This window comes from Mustela putorius, unplaced genomic scaffold, assembly GCF_011764305.1.
Source record: "Mustela putorius furo isolate JIRA1106 unplaced genomic scaffold, ASM1176430v1.1 tig00003901_pilon_pilon_pilon, whole genome shotgun sequence".
In the NCBI taxonomy this organism is placed as follows: Eukaryota; Metazoa; Chordata; class Mammalia; order Carnivora; family Mustelidae; genus Mustela; species Mustela putorius.
The window spans coordinates 11,410,605-11,431,317 of record NW_025422049.1 but is presented as its reverse complement, the minus strand read 5'-3'; the positions used below and the strand labels follow the sequence as shown (position 1 = coordinate 11,431,317).

Below are 20,713 nucleotides of genomic sequence, written 5' to 3'. Positions count from 1 at the left end.
GCATAGGACTCTTAATATTTTGAGTCACTCTAAATTCCAAAACTTGAAAAATAAACTAAAGTAGAAAATTAAGTAAATGAGGCAAATATATCCATCCTCGAAAACGATGCTTCCTGAGTTCCTTCAGGAAATTGCTAAGTCTAAGTCTAAAAGCAGGTGGAGGTTTTCACAGACAAAAGTAAGGAGCACCAAGGGCACCTGGGTGGCTCAGTCAGTTAAGCGTTGGCCTCTGGCTCAGGTCATGATCTCAGGGTCCTAGGATTCAGCCCTGCCTCTCTGCCTACTTGTGTTATGTCTGTCAAATAAATAAATAAAATCTTTTCTAAAAAAAAAAAAAAAAGTACCATATTTACTGTGTCTAGAAATTCTGTGCAAAGAATTCCAGAAACCATAGCAAACCTCCGGACAATTATTGGAAGTCAGAATCTCATTCTGGAGCCTATTGTCAATGTGTGTGGGTCAGGCTAACAGCAACATGTTGAAATATGTATTTTTGCGGTGACCCCAACCTGACCTGGTATGAAATCTCTCGTAACAGAAATGTAATGTTTCTGAAAGCACTGTTGTCCTCTCATTTCTTTTTCACCTTCCTGTGCCTTTCATAAGTCCTTCTGGTTGGTTAATCATTAATAAATATTTAACGAGGCTTTTTTGCCAGTGCCAAATCCTTCTCCGCTTATCTAGCTTTTAGGTAGTCTATGGACTCCTCAACGCCTTCCCATTTAAGTCCCGGTACTCACTACAGGTTAATTTCTTTAGGGAAGTTCATAATAGCAGATCAAGTGGGGGTTTCTTTACAAGAGCATTCAATTTTTCAGGTCACTCTTAATTTAGCATTTTTCCCAAAATGCGTGGGAAATGGTATATATTTGAACCAATTTTAAATTTGTAAAAAAAAAAAAAAAATCCAAGTACGCATTTCTTGAACCAAATAGTTACGACTGGAAAGGGAAAGGGCTTAGACTTTCTCTTGGACAGCTGTCCCACAAGCCAATCACTTGTCCTGACCCTGGAGAATCCCTCCAACTCTGGTCCTCCGAGCTGACCTGGAGTAAGCCAAAGGATTGGAATGCAGATATGCAGGGGAAACCTCCCCGTGTATTGACGCAAGAAGCTAGCTATGATATGGATGGAGGCAATCTCATGGGTAAAGAAGAAAGGGGACTCTGGGGAACAGAAAAGGTATTCTGGGAAGCAGGAGCATGTCTCCAAGTTTTCTCTGGTGGAAGGAGATTGATGAGAATTGACATCCATTTCCCAACGAAGGGAACGACGTTACTCCCACCATTCCTTCCCACCTCGACCTCTCACCGTTTTCCGCATGGACAACCCTAACCGACAGGTGATTTTGGCCAACAATTCACTTGGCACCAAGCCAAAGACCCGAGAGCCCCGTCCTGCCCATATTCTGCTCCCTAGACCTCCGAAGGGAAAAGGGAAAATTGCTAAGGTTTCACACCTGGGCTGATCCACGCAGACGAAACTGCTAGTAAATGGTCCTTCTTGGCCGAGACTCTCTTTACCATTCCGGGGAGAAACTGTACCCTCGGATTTAAATAGGGGCTTGGTGACTTTCAAACGTCCATTCCCAACATTCCTACCTTTCCATTTATTCCACTTTATTTTGTTTTATTATTGCGTATGATTCTGAGCCAGGCACCGTGGACTTCTAATCTCGTACTTTTTAGCCAGGGAGAGGGAGAAGCAGGCGCGAGGGACGGCTCTCCGCTCCCTGAGGCAGAGTTAGAGCCCCCATCCCTCCAGGGTGCCTGTCGATTCCTCTCCGGGCTCCCCACCCAGTTGATGTGACAGGCTCGCGGCCCAATCCCCTTCCAGGTTCCCAGGCCGACTGTGAGCACCACCCGAGCCAATGGCGGCGGCCGAGGGGCGGAGGGGGCAGGCGGGAGGGAGGGAGCGCTGGCTTTAGAACCACTGCCGCAAAGATTCCAAGAGGCAGAAGTTGTCTGGGTGCGTCGGTCGGAGGCTGTCGGGCCAGATCCGGGACTCTGCGACTTTATGTAAGTGCTTTGTGGGCACGCCAGGGCACGACGGGAGCGGATTCCTGGGGCGTGGGCAGGCGTGGGTCCAGCGGAGAGCATCTCCGGGAACCTCAGCCGGAACGTGCCCCGCGCCGGGGGACGCGGAGCGGAGAGGGGGCTGCAGAAATTTCGGTCCCGGCACCTTCGGCGCTAAAGCGGGTCGTTGGCATCCAGGATGGGTGGGATTGACAGTGTCCCCACGACCACCCGCCGCAAACACGTTTTCTGCTCTTAACCACCGGGATGGTGCTTTCTCGCTAGTTGCTCGTAACTTGTTGCTTACCTGAGGCTGCAGTCCTTGACGCCAACCCTTGTCCTTCTCCCCTTTCGTGGCGGCGGCCCCGGAGTGGAAACCGAGCGCCTAACTTCCCTGCGTCGTCCTTCCCCAGCTACTGCTACCCTCCCCTCAGCCCCCCGCCCTCTCCCGCCCCGGACTCAGGAAATCCCGGAGCCGGCAGCCTGCGACGCCTCCGGCCCCCGCTCGCCCGCCTCGGGTGACCTCTCGGGCACACGCCAGTTCCGGGGCTCTGAGCCGCTGCCTTGGCCCAGGGAAGGAGCCGGGCGGGCTCCGGCTGCCGGCCTCCCGCTTGCTTCCCTGGCCATTAGCGAGAGCGCAGCGATTGCACCGCGTCTCCCTATGAGTAAGCACTTTTTTCCCTTTCAGTAGCACAACATCTCCGGGCCACTGGGGCAGAACCTCTCGGTTCCCCATATCCCTGGACCCCTCTGTCCACTCCCTGCTCGGCTCCTCTGGCTCTGCAGCTCCGAGCGCGCGGTCGGGGCCGTGGCAGCCCGAGACCTCTCGGGGCTCCCGGGTACCAGGGCGGCAGGGGCGGTGGGAGGGGGGTGATCTCTCCTGCCCCCGCCCCCCAGCTGCACTTGCCGCTGTTTACTTTCCTCCACCCGCAGTACTTAAGCGCTCCAATAAGAGGCGGGGGGACGCTGACCACCCCCGCCCTGGCTTCCTTCCAGTCCCAAAGTTGCCGCCGTCGCCGCTACTGCTGGTAGCGCGCAGGCGGCTCCACCGGCCCGGCTCCAGGACTGCAGAGGATCCCAGGCTTGGGAGGTGGAGTGGGGTTAATGCTATCTGACATTTGCCCGACGCGCTCGCCGCGGCTTCTTGCTCCCCGCCGGATCTGCACACCATCCCCAGGGGTGCAGGTTGGGCTTAGAACTAACTCTTGGAGAGCCTCGCCATTTAGGATCCGATGGAGGGGATGCTGGGGGTGCCCGACCTGTTAGGAGGGAAGAGGTGGGATGGGGAAGAGAGCCGGGCTAGCCCCACAGCAGGTAGAAAACGTAAAGAGAAACGGCAAGCTCCTGAGAAGTAAGCACTCGGGCCACTTTAATGATGTCACAATGTGTTTGGGAGCCTCAACTGGATCCTGGAGATGTGGTTTCCAGTGAATTCCAGCGAAGTGGCCTAAGTCCCACACTTGCTGATTGGCATCACGTGCCCCAAGTCTCTGATGCCCCTAGGGTAATGGTCACATGACTTCTTTTGCCTTGAAAACTGGAATGTAATGGCTGAAGCCCATTTTCAAAAAACTACCACAATAAAAAAAAAAAAAGAAAAGAAAAGAAAAGAAAGAAAGAAAAAGAAAAGGAGAGGGAGAGTGTGAACTAGCCTCTACTCCAGGGAATTCTACTTGGACTTGTAGAAAGGTAACAGAAAGGGAATTTGGTGCTCTGATTTTATAAAAAAAAAAAAAAAAAAAAAAACGGGAGCTGTTTTTAAAATAAGGGCTTGAAATCTGTTTGTGCCAGACATATATCTCCCTGGTGGCTTTCCTGAATTTAAGAAATATCTTACTATTTTCTGGGAAAATCGACCTTTAATTCACACACACTTCATCCCTAGATGATAGTTTTGAAGCCATAGTCCGTGAGATAGTGTTAAAAAAAAATTAGGATTTACCCATATTCCTGGTTCTGGCCTATATTCTAACTGAACTGTTCTCTTTATTAGGCATCTACTTGAAGGTGGTGGATCATTTCTTGACTAAAATTAACCACCGGTTATTTGTGGTTTGCAATTAATTGGATCAGAAATGAGGCACAAGAACAGTGGATTCTAAATCTGACCAATCGAACTGGTTGGGTTTTGCCTGTCAATATCTCGATGGAATAACGAGAGACCCCCGAAACAGCTCTGGTGATGACCAGGACCGGCCCATGTGGCCCAAGTTAAGATTGCTGTTGGAAAAAGGTGGCAGTTCTGGTATTCAGATTATATTTTGCAGAGTATAGAAATGGGCAGAGGAGTCTCTGAGGTCAGAAGTTTAAAAGCTTTACTTATTTACAAAAATGGATGCAGTTGATACATATTCAGCCTTGAAACTAGGGCAGCTATAAATGAAATGGAGAACATTGAAGAGATGTTGGTTTTGTATGCATTAAGCAAAACAAAACAAAACAAAACAAAACAAACCCTCCGTCTACTGCCGCAGCCTCGGAATGACTTGAGCACTCCATTTTTGTGCTGGGCTGGGGTTTCTGAGCCTAAGTACTAGAACTCCTTGAAAGCATAGCGTTCTGACCTCAAGGCTAGCCTTGTGGCACAGATTTGCTCAAAGTGGAATTAAGCAGCACCTGAGTTATTGAGATTAACTACACTGGTAAATAGAACCCCCTAGTGGAAGTGAGGTGATCATAGAATTTTAGATTGAACTCCTAATACATATTGTAACCTCAAGAGAGAATACAGCTAACTATCAAATGAGGTTAAAGTGGAAGGGAGATAAGCTCTTCTTGAAATATTATTAACTCATGTCAAAACAGGATCATCACTAAGCTCTTAGTCTGTGGAACATTTTCTTGTCTTCCAATGTCCACTCATTTAAAACCACTGACTTTGTTACTGACTTAATGGGGGGGTATCATTTAATGAACTCGGGTTTTTATTAAGATTAGGGGGTTGTGAGTCTAATTCTTAATCTCTACTGTTAGATCTAGCAATTTATCAACCTCTCTCTTTACCCGGGGTGGGGAGCCAAGCAAATTATGCTCTGCCTTGACGTAGTACAGACAATCAACACTGAAGTCCAGGGTCTCCAGTCTGATGCCATCATTTAGATTGCATTGCTAAAAATGTCTGGGCTTATGACATTTGGGGTAGAAGGATTAATTATAACTGGTGAGTAATATTTTGGTTGAGATTACATCTCTTCTACAAATGGTTACATGCACATTAGACTTGACTATTTATACTGGCAGAATGTCAGTATCCAAGGCACTATCAGAAACCAAATGAAATTTTGCTCCTATGCAAACCACATGACTGTTGCTGAAAAGAAGGGGTAGCTTGGCCATGTTGCCTGAGAACTAAAGTGATTCTTTCTGGTGAAACTGACAAGGCAAAAAAGGAAGAAAGTCCACTTTCCATTATTCCATGTTCTGTTTTAGACATCATTTCTGCTTGCCTTTCCAAGAAATAGACTGACGTGATAGTCTTACCACATATGATCAACTCCGGAATCTGCTGTTGCGTATCTTGAGCACCATCTAGGCACCATGTGAATGCTAAACTCTTCTTGCTGTTCAGCACAGATTCCAAAAGTAGCTGGCATAAAACTGAAACTAAGTGTCTATCGGTACATGACAACTCCGGTGTCTGTTTTTAAAATCATTTCATATTTGCTCAGTGATAATTTTTCTGTTGGTTAAAAGTAATGCAGAGAGGGAAGAATTTGAGCTGTGAAACTAATAAAACACAGTTTGAACAAAAACAACTAGATCGTGGTTTGAGTCCATGTAATTTCTCTAGAGAGTGATCTACCATATATATACATATATATATACATATATATATATGTATATATATGTTCGTTTAGTGTGTTGGGAGGTTTCAGAAGCTTTTTAGATACATTACACGGTTGGAAGTTCTTTTTTTTTTTTTAAGATTTTATTTATTTATTTGGTTGAGGGAGAACAAGTGGGTGGAGGGGCAGAGGGACTCCCCACTGAGCAGGGAGCCCAAGGTGGGGCTCTGGGGCTCATTCCCAGGCCCCCAGGATCATGAACTGAGCTGAAGGCAGACCAACTGAACCACCCAGGAACTCCCTGGAAGCTGTTTTAGATACCAATGGTTGGGACTGGCTGTTTTTAGTTATGGTACAACTTTGGTTACAGTTATGGCTTAGAAATATAAAATACTGTCTAATCATGAAATGTCAGTCTCAGAAGATCCTAATTTTGGGGGCCAACTCACTGTAGTTATGAAGGTAAGGCACTGTCAAATTCAATATGTTTAGTAATATCTAATTTGCCTTAATCTTGGCACTTGAAAGACAAATGTTAGTATAAAATGTTTTAGGGATGAAAATACATTCTTTTAAGTGAAAGTTGAAATACTAAGGGAAAACCATATTGGCCTTGCTTTCAGAAGAAATAAGTTTTAGACAAGGCTATGCTACTGCCTTATAGTTCGACCTAGAGAAAGTCACTTAAAATTATTATACTGATAATTAACATCGAGTACATTATGCATCTTGCCATTCGTACAAGTGAGAGCATGGCTCAGGGTTTTTGGTTTTGCCGGGATTTTTGTTCCCCCAGTAGTCATAGTCTGGCTTATTTCAGTTAATATTAGTTGATTTTTTCAAATTTTAATGCACCTGTGTAGAACCAAGCTAACTACTTTGTTAGCAAATTGGTAGCCGTGCAGGAAGACGATCACCAGTGGCCTATTCCATGACTCATGTTAGTTCTTTAAAATATAGAGGCACCATGAACATCACTCCTTAGCGAGGACTTTGGTGCATTAAACCTACCGATTTTGTGTTACAAGAAAGCTTAATTTTTCTTAACGGTCTAGATGTTGTTTGAGGATAAGGAGGGAGTGTCGTTTATTGGAAAAGGCATCAAATGTGGAATCCGAGGGCTTGGCGTCCTCTGCAGTTTGGGCATATAGGCCATCATCGGTAAATCACACAAGCTCTCCTGTGTCCGTGTTTGGATTTTGCTTTATCAAGCCATCTGTTTCCAATCTGTATATGTCACAGCCATGCTGAAAGGATAAGTGAGCCTTGGCTCTTAGCAGACAGGTGCTATATAAACTCAAAGTACTGTCGTAGTCTGTCATTGACACACTAAAACTTTAACAGGAGCTTGCAGAAATGGCACAGTCCTCATCACTTAAATCTCGCCCCCATTTGTACTCGCCTGTAGAGACTCTCCAGCTATCCACGTTTACAAGCAAAGGAGAAATAAAGCCAGGCATAATCTATTTCTGGCTGATAACAAGAATAAAAACCTATATGTAATGCTTGCTTATAATTTTTTTCCCCCTCAAATGTTGTGCCAGATAGCCTGTGAAAGCCATTCCTGTGATGGGTTTTGTTTTTTTTTCCCCTCCTCCTGAAGTAACTACTGAGCAGTATTTTAGTGTTTGTTGGTAATCTTACAGAATCCGTTGGCTTATTCTACTTCATTCTTAGTTTTGTGTCTGCCCATATTGGGAGGTCTTGTGTAAAACTCCCAAAAAGCAAGTGCTTCTCCTTATAATTGCCCTTTAAAGAAGTGCGGGTTTGGAAAAGCTCCTAATGGAGGAGATAATCTGTATATTTAACTGGTATGCCCTCATTAACACAGAAAAGATGAAAAGTTAATGTAGATCTGCATTTGAGAAGCCTATTGGATAGCTGGCTGCCAGAGGGGTCCTTTTCAACTCCCACCCTTAAAACTGTTAACCTTGGATTAATTTCCAGTGTTTATTGTCATCTGGCCAATTCTATGATGGTTCATTAACTCTGTCATTCTTTGAGTTACCATGCCTTTTATCTCGTTGGTTAAAATTATGTTCTTATTTATTAAATTCCAGTATAGTTAACATAGAGTGTTCTATTAGTTTCAGCTGTACAATAAAGTGATTCAATACTTCTATACATTATTCAGGGCTCGTCACCATTAAATGTACTCTTTTTTTTTAAGGATTTTATTTTTTTTTATTTGCCAGAGAGAGAGAGAGAAAGTGCAAGCAGGGGGAGGGGCAAAGGGAGAGGGACTCGATCCTAGGACCCTGCAATCATGACTTAAGCCAGAGGCAGACGCTCAACCAACCGAGCCACCCAGGCGCCCCCATAAATGTACTCTTAATCCCCTTCACCTGTTTCCCCCATCCCTCCTCTGGCGACCACCAGTTTGTTGTCCACATTTAAGAGACTTCTCTTTCATTTCTCTTTTTTCCTTTGTTCGTTTTGTTTCTTAAATTCCACACATGAGTGAAGTCATATGGTATTTGATAGTATTTGTGAAGATATCATTGGTAAAGTGATAGTGCTGAATTGAAATAAGCAGAAACATCTGAGAGAAAGAACTTTTCAAATAACTTGGTATCATGTGACTAGTTCTGAAGAGTGGGTTCCTTTTGCTCATAGAAGTCAATTTCTTTTATAAAGTCTGAGCTCTTCTTTCTGCTGTCTTTGGTTTAAAAGATTCAGTAGCAAGTTATTTTTTGTAATCTTGTAGTGCTTTTTTTGAAAAGCAAACTCTGATTCTTTTAAGCTGCTTGTAGATATGTAATTTTTATATAATATATATAGTTTTCCTCTTCAATAAAATAAAATTTGTGAGGTCAGTATAATAGTTTTGAATATTTATTATATAGTCTAATTACATAGAGTTGCACTCAGATTGACATTCTGCTGTTGACACTGAGTAATACATTATCTTTCATAGACTAATGTAATCTGTAGGCTTTTTCTCTGTATTTCTTAATCAGCTTGTGTACTTCCAGTTTTGTCATTTCTTATCATTCTTTTTGACATTTGGGAGCTTGTATTTCAGGTCAGGGAGAATTACCATTATAGACTGCATAGTGTTTTCTAGAAGTGAACATGATGGGAAATTCTACAATGGTCAATATTTAGTTAAAATATTGGTCAAAATTTAGTTAATCTACTAGAGAAGTATCTTAAGTAGCACACAATTAAAATGTTTTTAACCACTTCGCTTTGAGTTAAAAAATACAAAATCATTGTAAACACGTTAGAGGAAAATATAAGAGGATTTATAACGAAGAAAATTAAAATTATTCATAATTGTACCACCTGCTCATCTTTTTATCTATTTCCAGTGTAAAAGTTACATATTCTAAAAGTTGGAATCATACAGTTTGTATTCCATTCTTTTCACTTACTACTACATGTTTTCATGTAATCAAAAATTTTTTTAAAGATTTTATTTATTTGAGAGAGTGCACATGAGCTGGGGGAGGGGCAAAGAGAGAAGGAGAAGCAGACTCCATGCTGAGCAGGGAGCTGGGAGGGGAGGCTGGATCCTAGGACCCCAAGATCACAATTTGAGCAGAAGTCAGATGCTTAATGAGCTGAGCCACCCATGTGCTCCTGTAATCAAATTTTTTTTAAAGATTTAATTTATTTATTTGACACAGAGAGAGCAAGAGAGGGAACACAAACAGGGGGAGTGGGAGAAGGAGAAGCAGGCTTCCCACTGAGGAGGGAGTCTGATGTGGGGCTCGATCCCAGGACCCCGGGATCATGACCTGGGCCGAAGGCAGACACTTAACCACTGACCCACCTAGGTGCCTTTGTAATCGAAAATTTTTAAAATTACTATATGATATTCCATATAATGGGTATTTAATAACTTCTTTCACTAATTCTAGGTTGTTGCAAGTTTATATTGTTTCCGTATCTTATAGATAATGCTTCGGTGAATATCCTTGCAAAAACCATTTTGCAACTCTGATTATTTCTTTGAGATAAAGAATAGAAGAGAAATTGCAAGGTTTTTGTTTTTAAAGATGAAGTTCTTTGACAGTCTCTGAAATTTAAACATGGGCTTAAGCAAAAATAGGCCTTGATTTCAAACAGTGGTATTCCCAAAAAAAAAAAAAAAAAAAAAAAAAAAAAAAAGACTGCTCTTTATATAGTGTATGGTATTTGACTCTAAACTGAAGCTAGTTTAGGTAAAGTATATGTCTTGGAAATATTTTGGTTTCCTCTGATCTACTTAACAGGTGCAAAGCAGGATAAAGGAGAATCCTGTGGGGTATACAATCATAGGAAGTCTATTTTTTTCAAACGGAACTGTTAATGGGGGAAGGGAGGCAGGTTTTGTTTTTAACTTGCCTTTAGATTTTAGGTTGCTTTAAAACTCAGTTCAAGTATACAGGGCTTATTTGTGACCATAAACATTCAGTATCCTAAAGGAACTTTCAGTCCTGGAGTTGATTAAATGAATGTGTTTCTTGATAGGGTTTTTTCCGTCTCGCCCAAGACAGAGTGTTATAAAAGAAATCAACATTAAATTACCTTAAATTACCTTGACATCAGTCAATAAATTCGAAGTTTTATATTTCATTCACATTGCCTAAATAAGCAGAGATCCAACAGTGGTAGAAACTCTGATACTCCCACTTATTTTGTGCCTAAGTTCGGTGTATGGTGACTCACCAAATTGCAAACACTTAACAAATACTTTGTAGATTTGAATGGCTTGTTGTACACTGCATGTCCCTCTCAAAATTCAACCCATGCTGTTTCCCAGACCCTTCCCTGATATTTCTCTCCTTCCACCAGGTCACCAGTCTCTATAAGGTCCATGTTGGTCTGGGTATAGCATGATGACCCGGAAGTGATATAGAAAATTTGTCTGACCTGGGGCGCCTAGGTGGCTCAGTCAGTTAAACCTCCGGGCTCTTGGTTTCAGCTCAGGTCATCTCTGGGTCCTTAGATTGAGCCCCACATTGTTGGGCTCCACACTCAGAGGGGAGTCTGCCTGAGCCCTCTCCCTCCCCCTCCTCCTCCCCCCACTCATGCACATACACTTTCTCTCAAGTAAATAAATCTTTAAAAAAGAAAATTTGTCTGACCTGAAACTCATTCCTACCACCTTCTTTTTTTTTTCATGATCATCTACAATTATGCTTTATTGTCAGAATGGATTTTAGCATAAAATATGGGTTCCAAAGGATTTGCTGTTTACCATCTCTGTGACATTAGGGAAGTTCTGAAACTTTTCTAAACCTCAGTTTCACCATCTCTCACATGGGGCTAATACCACTTGTTTTCAGTGTTGTCCTTCAAATCAAATGAAAACATATATAAAGAAGCTAGCAGATTGTAGGTGCTCAATAAATACTCCCCTTTTATAGGTCAGTGAACGTTGCCTTAGATGACCTTGTTAGGTATGTATATCCTTCTGTTCTTTTTCCTCTAATTCAAACACTTTTTCCTTACGTATCACCATTCAAACTAAGATCGTTTATTTTTTCTGCTTTATTTAATGACATTATAAAAATATTGCTTTCTGTTGCTTTTTATTATGGATAGGGAAGATTTTAACAAAGTTCCAGGTTGAAGAAGATTCTTGACTTAGCTAGGAAACCCGTTTACCAGTTCAGTTATCCTTTTGTGAGGCTATGCCACTTGAAGGCTTAAAGAATTTGCCCTCAAAGGAAAATTGGAAACATTATTCATACATTATAAACCCTCTGCTATTAACAAATACAGCTTCGATAATGGTGAAAGGTAGTGATAGGTAATGTTGTTCCTTGATTTGGGAGAGGGGACAGAGGAAAAAAAGCTTCAAAGTCTTCAGTGTTTCTATAGTAGGAGAAATAGAAATGTGAATGTTAAGAAGTTTACCTTTATAAAAACAAGAAACAACAGAAAATAAATTAGTGAGAACTTAAAGTGTTTGGGAAGACCGAGGGTTATAAATGAAATCAACATTTTCCCAAGAGGACATGTAGCCTTTAGAAATGGGTGAATCCAAAACACATTAATCTTAAATTTATGATACCCTTAGTTTCCTCTAGTGGAGGTTTTCAAAAGCAAAAACCAGGAAATGATGAAGGACACTGACACATTCTACAAATATTCTGAGCAGTTTGTGGGTCTCCAGTTTAAAGCTACAGTCGAAATCATTTTTACAAGTGGCTATGAATAATGAAAATGTCGTATTTTATCTTATAATAACTAAAAAACAAAGATAGCCGAATTATCATTAGTATAGGTAACCAAAAAGTAATACTGATAGATTTGCATGTTTTAAAATGTATGCCAACCCACATATTTGGTGTCTGATCCTAAGTCAAAGTGTTCCAGCATTTTTTTTCCTAGAAAAAAAAAAGGAAACTAGAATATATTTATAAGTGTAAGCCAAAGATGGGAAACTTCCCTAACCAGAGATTTGTGTAAAGAGAAGGATGGTATGTCAAATCAAGTACCTCGAAATATGTAAGAATCACATAAAAGAAGTCCTCTAGGCCATTTATAAATAGATGTAAACTCAAGAAAGCTTTCGAATGTGCCCAAAGTTGCCAAGTATGTATTGAAATAGTATGAACTACAGATGAAGTACTAGTTAACCAGGGATAGTAACGCAGACAATGCCTTAATTACTCTGTGGCATGGTTTCCTCATTCAATGAAATGAAATGTCCAACAAAGACTGCTAGGTGCCCTCGCTGTAAAGGTGGGTAAGAGACACCTGCAGTCTAGTAGAACAAAAAACACAAAATATTGGATGTCACGAACCCTAAAAATATCCTTTACATGTAGAAAATGAACTTAAATATGGCCCTTTTTCTCGACATAAAATAATTTCTAAATTTAAACCGTGTGTGAACAAAGACATTCATTTATAACCCAATATAATCAAATCTAAACTAAGAACAAATCAAATTTAAACATTGTTATTTCTTTGCAATAATTATTGCATCCCAAAAAAAGTGCCCACTATGAGTTAATTTTACTTAAATAGAACATTGCTCAGCCTATAAATGAAGGTCAGCAGACAGCAGTGTCTTGGAATAAAATAGCCCTTTGGCAAGAAAATGAGCCACACCCCATTTAGTTTTTACAAAAATAAAATTCTTTCCAGCTTTACTAAATTGTAGATGTTGTGCACAGCGCAGAGTTCTGCGGTAGCTGGATCTGCAGCTGTGGAAACAGCCGTGTGTGCAGAAGCCCTGGAAAACGCTGATAAGCCATGACTTGTACCTGCGGCTCTTGTACTTTCTGTAACACGGTGTTGCTGTGAATTTTATCTGACTCAATGGCAGGAGCAAGTAACTGCACCAGAATTTCCTCCCTTGAACTTCTCAATCGATTGTCACAGATGTTAAAAGGAGCAGGAAAAGCCAGGATTCCAAATCCCATCTTTCCATTTTGGTGGGAGGGCATCAGATGCTCTTTGGACGGTGTCTGGAGGTACCAGGGAAAGACCTGTGCTTCTGGGGATAGAGGAAAAGGAACCCCGAGGGGAAGCCCCTTTCTTCTAGCTCCTTGCACTGTACCTGGCACGAGCCAGGTCTCCATATATACATTTAAAAGAGCGAAAAATAATTGGCCATGAATGGCCTTGGTCAATAAAGATTAAATTGTGAAAACCTAACCAGCAAATTCGTAACTGATGAATCACACCGAATAAAATACAGAATGGTGTGAACCCTACATGAAGACTAGGCAAATGATTTCCCTGGTCTTCTCTCTCTTTCAGCGGCTTTAAATCAGTGGTCAGGAGTGAATGTCATGGATGGCCCTTGCATTGTGATAACTGCTTAATTTCAGGCTCAAAGAAGAAAGTGGGACATACTAATTTTTTTTTTATGTGTTGCAGCAGTTTTATTAAGTGAAGTGTAGAGTTACAGCAGATTTTGGTATATTCAGAGATATGTACAACCATCACCATGGTCAATTTCAAAAACATTTTCATCCCCTCAGAAAAGAAACCTCATATTCTTGAGCTATCACACTCTCCCCAGCCCCCTACCTCCCCGTTCTTAAGCAACCCCAATCTACTTTCTGTCTCCAGCAATTTCCCCCATTCTGGATTTCCATATGAATAGAACATATAGACACGTGGTCTTTTGTGATGGGCTTCTTTCACTTAGCATAGTGTTTTCAAGGTTCATTCACACTGAAGCATGGACAAAGACATCATTCCTTTTTACATAATAATAATTATGCATAATGTTCCTTTGTATGAATGTACCTTGTTTTGGTTGTCCATTTATCTGTTGCTAGATGTTTGGACTGTTTCTGCTTTCCGGCTATGAGGAATAATGGACAATGCTCATATTAAATGTCTAGCCACAGATCAGCTAATGGGGTAGAGGTGCTATTGACAAGATGACTTTTCATTTACCGTGACTCGGCTGCTACTGTAAATCTTGGCTTGATTGACTCTGAGCAATACTGATTTCTACGTCTCAATGTAGCTAATTTTTGGTTTCCTTATGTTTAATAGCATATTATTAACTTGTTGCCAGATCCTTTTTCCTTCATAATATTTTCACTTGAATTGAAAGCCTATAAAGTTGTGTAATCACCTTTTCTAAAACTTACTGTACGATAGATCTATACAAAATTTCTTGCTTATAAACCTTTATCAAACACGTACTATTAAGTATTGAGTAGTGCACAAGTAAATTATAAACACTTTGAAACACAACAGTTTCCGTTGACCTAGACCATTATTGAGCACATCTGATATGTTTATTTTTTAATTTGCTTCTCAACTGTGACATCTGTTCACAGAACAAAATTCAAAAGCTACAAAGGAACATAAAGAAAAGAAAATGAGTTTCCTGCCCCTGACCCCAGTCCCCCATTTCCCTTTCCAGGAGCTGACCATTAGAACTAGTTTCTTGTCTATGACGTGTCCATAAATAAGTACATTTAATGCTTGCCATTTTCAGGAGAGCTTGGTGTTTTACATTTAGGAGGTCTGATGTTAAAGTTGAGGGATTCTTTACTTACTGACTTAAAATACGAGAATGAGAAATTATCAAAGGATGATAAAAAGAATCCCCTTCAGTTTCGGATCAGAGTTTTTCTTTCAAGCACCCTTGACCACCTCAGATTCACCTGCATGGTATCAGGTCAAAATAGCTGATGATACCTAGAACCTACCTCTCCCATTATGTTCTGGATTCAACCCACAGAGAAGTTTCTGGACCCAGTCTCCTTAGTCTCTCTCTCTCTCTCTCTTTTTTTTTTTTTTAAGTAGGCTACAGACCCAGCATGGAGCCCAATGCGGGGCTTGAACTCATGACCCTGAGATCAAGACCTGAGCTGAGATCAAGAGTCGGATACTTAACCAACCCGGCACTCCCTCACCCCTCATCTCCTTAGCCTTATGGGCAGTGCATATCCTGGGAACCCTTACATAAGGTTAGGCCTCCCTGAGAGAGGAGGTTGGTTCAGCCAAGAGAAGATATAATTTCCAGGAGAGCCATTTAGAACTTCCTATGTAATTACTTAATTCATTTAACAGGCCTTTATTAATTATCAGCAGTGTGCCAGGCACTGGTACCAGCAAGAGAAATAAAACGATATGCCATTGTTTGAAGAGCTCAGAGTCTAATCCAACCACTGATTTTTATAGATAAGGTGACAGAGGTCTAGTTGATTTTGTTTTGCCCCAGCATACAGCCGTAGAGGACAGTGATGGAAGGTGGGGTCTCCTGATACCTAATTCATCAGTTTTCTTACATAAAGCTAAACACTGCATTCAGAGTCCAACTTTGTTTACTGAGAAGGCCTCTTGCTCTCTGAATTCCCTTATACTAAGTGGTGTTTTCCTTCAGGTATTAACAAAATGGCAGATGCCTAGTCGTTCAAGTCGACATGGACTCTAGGACACACACTTCACGCATAATTTAAGCAGCTTGTTTTAACTCGGCCAGCTCTTCTATCACTAATGGAAATCCATTAGTGATAGCTTTAAGTGGTAAATTATTTTTCTAGGTCATATATTCAGTCCAGAGTACTCTCTCTCTCTCTCTCTTTTTCTTTTTTAAGATTTTATTCATTTATTTGACAGAGAGAGACACAGTGAGAGAGGAAACACAAGCAGGGGGATTGGGAGAGGGAGAAGCAAGCTTCCTGCAGAGCAGGGAGCAGGATGCCAGGCTCAATCCCAGGACACTGGGATCATGACCTGATATGAAGGTAGATGCATAACCAACTGAGCTACCCAGATGCCCCTAGTCCAGATTACTCTTAACGCTAACAAAACTGCAGTCCAATTACTGATCTTAAAAGAGTTTCCTATATTGTGATGTATCCAAAAGATTTTGAAAACTCTAGTGTCAATATATTGGATATATGTTATGGGATTTCTCACTCTTGATTTCTTTTAAAGTGGCTTTTGTTACTCTGAGAGAGCCAGTATTTCCTCTTTGTTTTACTCCTTACATACACACACAAAATTCCATGTCATTCATTTATTCAAATATTTACTGAATGCTTTCTATAGGTCAGGTAGTATACTAGGCACAGGCAATAACTTTGAAACAGACAGAAATTACCACCCTTACGAGGTTTTCATCCTACTGGGGGAAGATAGAAAATTAAAATGATATAGTGTATTTGACGGTAATGTGAAGAAAATCACAGCAGGATTGAGGGTCTAGGGAGTGGGAAGAGGGGCATTGCTATTTCCAGATCAGTTGGTCCAGAAGGCTTCACTGACAGGAAGATGTTTGGGGCAAGCCATGAAGGAGCTCAAGGAGAGAGCCACGTGAATATCTGGGGAGAAGTACCACTGAAGGAAATCATTCCAAGAACAGATGCCTAAATTATCCTACATCGGTAAGTTTAGCTCTGAAATTCTCCTTTATTTCAAATTTTTATTTTGTTATTGAACAGGAAAAAAAAAAAAAAAGAATCTTTGACCCAGATCAGATACTTTAATGGAATCATGAACTGACCGTCTGTGCTAAGGCTATTATGTTAAGAGTTATGTCAGTAATGTTTCTGCAAGATTAGCGGAAATAATTGAAGACATAATATGGAATTATTGCAAGTAGATTTTCTTCTCTTTTTCTTATCAGTTTAATGATACTATATTCTGGGGGCGCCTGGGTGGCTCAGGTGTTAAGCATCTGCCTTCAGCTCAGGTCACAATCCCAGGCTCCTGGGATGGGGCCCCACATTGGGCTCCCTGCTCCGCGAGAAGCCTGCTCCTCGCTCTCCCACTCCCCCGGCTTGTGTTTCCTCTCTTGTTGTGTCTCTCTCTGTCAAATAAATAAATAAAATCTTTTTTAAAAAAAAATTATACTACATTCTGTGGTTTAGTCTGAATTAGGTTTTTTTAAATTTTTACTTTGCCATAATTGTAGACACGTACTTGTAAGAAAGAACTTGGAAAGATCCTTGGTTCCCTTTACCCAGTTTCCCCCAGTAGGAACCTCTTGCAAGACCATAGCACAGAATCAGAGCCAAGTTCCATCACTGCTAGAATCCCTTTTGTTACCCTTTTATAACAACACAACCTCCTTCTCCTCTCCTCCATCTCTACCGCTGGAAACCGTAATCTGTTCTGCATTTCTGTAATTTTGTCATTTCAAAAATACATAAATGAGGGGTGCCTGGGTGGCTCAGTCAGTTAAGCTTCTGCCTTCAGCTCAGGTCATGATCTCAGAGTCCTGAGTCTCTCCCTTCTCACAAATAAATAAATAAATAAATAAATAAATAAAACTTTAGATATAAATATAAATATTTTATGTGTGTGTGTGTATGTATAAATGAAATCACAGGGGTACCTCGGTGATGTAGTCGGGTTGAGTGACAAACTTGGTTTTGGCTCACGTCATGTCTCAGGTGGTGAGATTGAGCCCTGCCTCAGGATCTATACTCAGTGTGGATTCTGCTCAAGATTTTCTTCCTCTGCCCCTCCCTCTTGTGCTCACTCTCTCAAGCTGATAGATAAATCTTCTTAAAAAAAAATTAATGAAGGGGCGCCTGGGTGGTTCAGTGGGTTAAGCCTCTGTCTTCAGCTCAGGTCATGATCTGAGGGTCCTGGGATCGAGCCCCACATTGGGCTCTCTGCTCAGCAGGGAACCTACTTCCCCCTCTCTCTCTCTGCCTGCCTCTCTGCCTACTTGTGATCTCTGTCTGTCAAATAAATAAATAATCTTTTTTTAAAATTAATGAAATCACAGGGTATATAATTTGGGGAATTTTTTTTCCACTGGGCCTAAGTCTCTGGAGATTCATCCAAGCTGTCTGTAGCAACAATTACTTCCTTATTATTGCTGAGTAGTGTTCAAGGTATAGAAGTACTACAGTTTTATGAACCACATACCCACTGAAGAACATCTGGGCCATTTCCAACTTTGGGTATTACAAATAAAGCTACTGTAAACATTTGCATACAGGTTTTTGTGTGAATGTAAGTTTTTATTTCTTTAGGATTTATGCCCGAAAAGTACAGTTTCTGGGTTGTAGGAGAGTTGCATGTTTAGTTCTGTAAGAAACTGCCAAAGTGTTTTTCCAGAGTGTGCCATTTAGTCTCCCACCAGCAATGTAGGAGTGATACAGTTTTTCCACATCCTTGCCAGCATTTGGTGTTATCTCTGATTTTGTTTTTGGTTTTTTTTAATTTTAGCCATTCAGGTAAGTGTGTAGTGATTTATTATGATTTCATTTTGCATTTCCCAGTGGCTAATGATGTTGAACATCTTTTTATGTGTTTCTTTCCTACCTGTATATCCTCTTTGGTATAATATCTATTCCTGTCTTTTCCTATTTTTCTAACTGGATTTTTTCAATGTTGAGTTGCAAGAGGTCTTTCTGTATCTAGATAGTAATCCTTTGTCCAATATGTGGTATACAGCTATTTTCTTAGTCTGTAACTTGTCTTTCCATCCTCTGAACCAAGGTCTTTCACAGAACAAAAGTATTTCTTTTGACGAGGCCAAGTGTATCACTATTTCATTTTATGGATTATCTTTTTGACATCATATCTAACAGGCCTTCACCAGACATAGTTCTGGAAATTTTTCAAATTTCTTTTCTGAAGTTGTATATTGTTATGCTTCACATTTAAGTCTGAGACCCATTTTGAGTTAATTTTTGTATAAAGGTGTGAGGTTTAGGTTAAAGTTTTTTTTTCTTTTTAAATGGTTCTTCAGTTGCCTTCACTCATACGCTTCTGAACACCTGTTACGAATCAGTTGAGCATACTCGTGTAGGTCTATTTCTGGGTTCTCTGGTCTGTTCCATCATTCTATGTCTGTTGCTCTGCCAGTCCCACCTTGTCTTGGTTGCTGTAGCCACAAGATAGGATTTTATACCAAGTGGAGTGATGGCACCCACTTTATTTTTCAGTATATTTTACCTGGGCTAAGACCTCTTTGTTTCCACATAATTTTTTAATATAAGCTGGTCTGTGACTACCCCAAACTTGGCTAGAATGTTGATAGAAATTGCATTAATGAATTAGAATTTTGAGATTGCATATGTAATGTTAATTAAGTTAAAAATGGTAGTTCCAGTAAGGAAGACAATTTAATGTTTTCTTTGGTCTCACACTAGGTCTTATTTTCTATGGTGGTCCCAATTTTTATGATTTTTATTTTTTGTTTCCCTTTTTTAGAGGTTTATTTATTTAAGCAATCTCCACACCCACTGTGGGGCTCAAACTCATGACCCTGGGATCAAGAGCGAGCCAGGCACCCCAACTGCTATGATTTTTAAATCATTGAATGACTATTAATTGGTCATTTCTCTTCAGACATAACTTGAATGCCTTTTTTTAATTACCAAATTTGGAAGTTTCCTTTTTTTCAAAGGAGTGTCACGTTCTTGATTTAGATACATGACTTTCAGGATCTAAATGATTGATCCATTTTTTAATTTAAAACTTTTTTGATGGCTTACTTCCAGAATTTTTAAGACCTCACCCCAGCCTCCCAACCCTGCATTAGATTTTTGTGTACAAGATTCCTAAACCTATTGTTCTGCCTTAAGGAAATTATGGTTTACCTCTCTGGTTGTTTTAAACAAATGCATTTCCTCAAATAGCAAGATAGAATATGCCACTAAAGCATTGGGATTTAGGGTTTTGAAGTTTGAGATATGTTTGTTGTTCACGAATAATAAATCAAAAAGTTTTAAATGGAAAATTTTGTGCATTCTCATGCTTTGATGTTTGATTCTGCAAAATCAAATTTTAAAACTTACAAATGGAATCTGGTAGATCTCTTAATTCAAATAGGACACTTGGAAACTTATTCTTAGGTGTAAAAAAAAAAAAGTGGGAGACTGTTGATTAGGGCTGAAGACGAATGGAAGAGAAAATGTCACCTTGTTGCTTTTGGATGAAGGAAAGTGAATGAGATCATGCATTCATTTCTGTCTTGCTTTCTCAAGATAAAGCTTTCCCACCCTTCTTTCTGCTTACTGATTCAGGGTGGAGACACCAAAAATCCTCCGGCAATCTTTCCCATCCTGTTTCTATCCTAGATCAGCTTTTATCGCTTTAACAAAATATATCACTGGTGGCCTATAACATTATGTATGTGGTATTAAGGGGTTAGGCTTAGATAGGAATTTGAAAATCACAGTCCAATTATTCTATCTTAAATACAGTTAGCAGAATTAACTTCTCAATAATGAATACTAAGTTAATTCATTAGAGCCTAAGTTAGAACCTATGGCTCATAGTTTTAGTCCCCCGTCCGCTACACCTAACTTTGTTCAGGCACCATACCCTTCCCCATAATCGATAAAACGTGTGATTTAAGGAAGAATGCAATGAAATGGCACCCATCATAAATGGATATTCCGGTTTCTTTTTTCACATACGGGTTATCTGCGCTTGTTTGTATTCCGGTCTAATGAGAGACTTAAAAGTGCATTCTTTAAAGTGGTGAATTCTCAGAATCCTTAAGCCTGTGACAGTCTACCCCATCGA

The 20,713-nt window shown here is 40.5% G+C and overlaps 1 protein-coding gene across 1 annotated transcript in view; it reads left to right on the top strand.

Moving 5' to 3' along the window:
- The first annotated feature begins 1,906 nt into the window (after window positions 1–1,906).
- The window catches only part of PLS3 (plastin 3), an 83,674-nt gene continuing 64,867 nt past the window's right edge, over window positions 1,907–20,713 (top strand). Inside the window, exon 1 of the mRNA XM_004777538.3 lies at window positions 1,907–2,018. The gene's annotated coding sequence lies outside the window, so the exon portion shown is untranslated. The remainder of the gene's footprint in view (window positions 2,019–20,713) is intronic.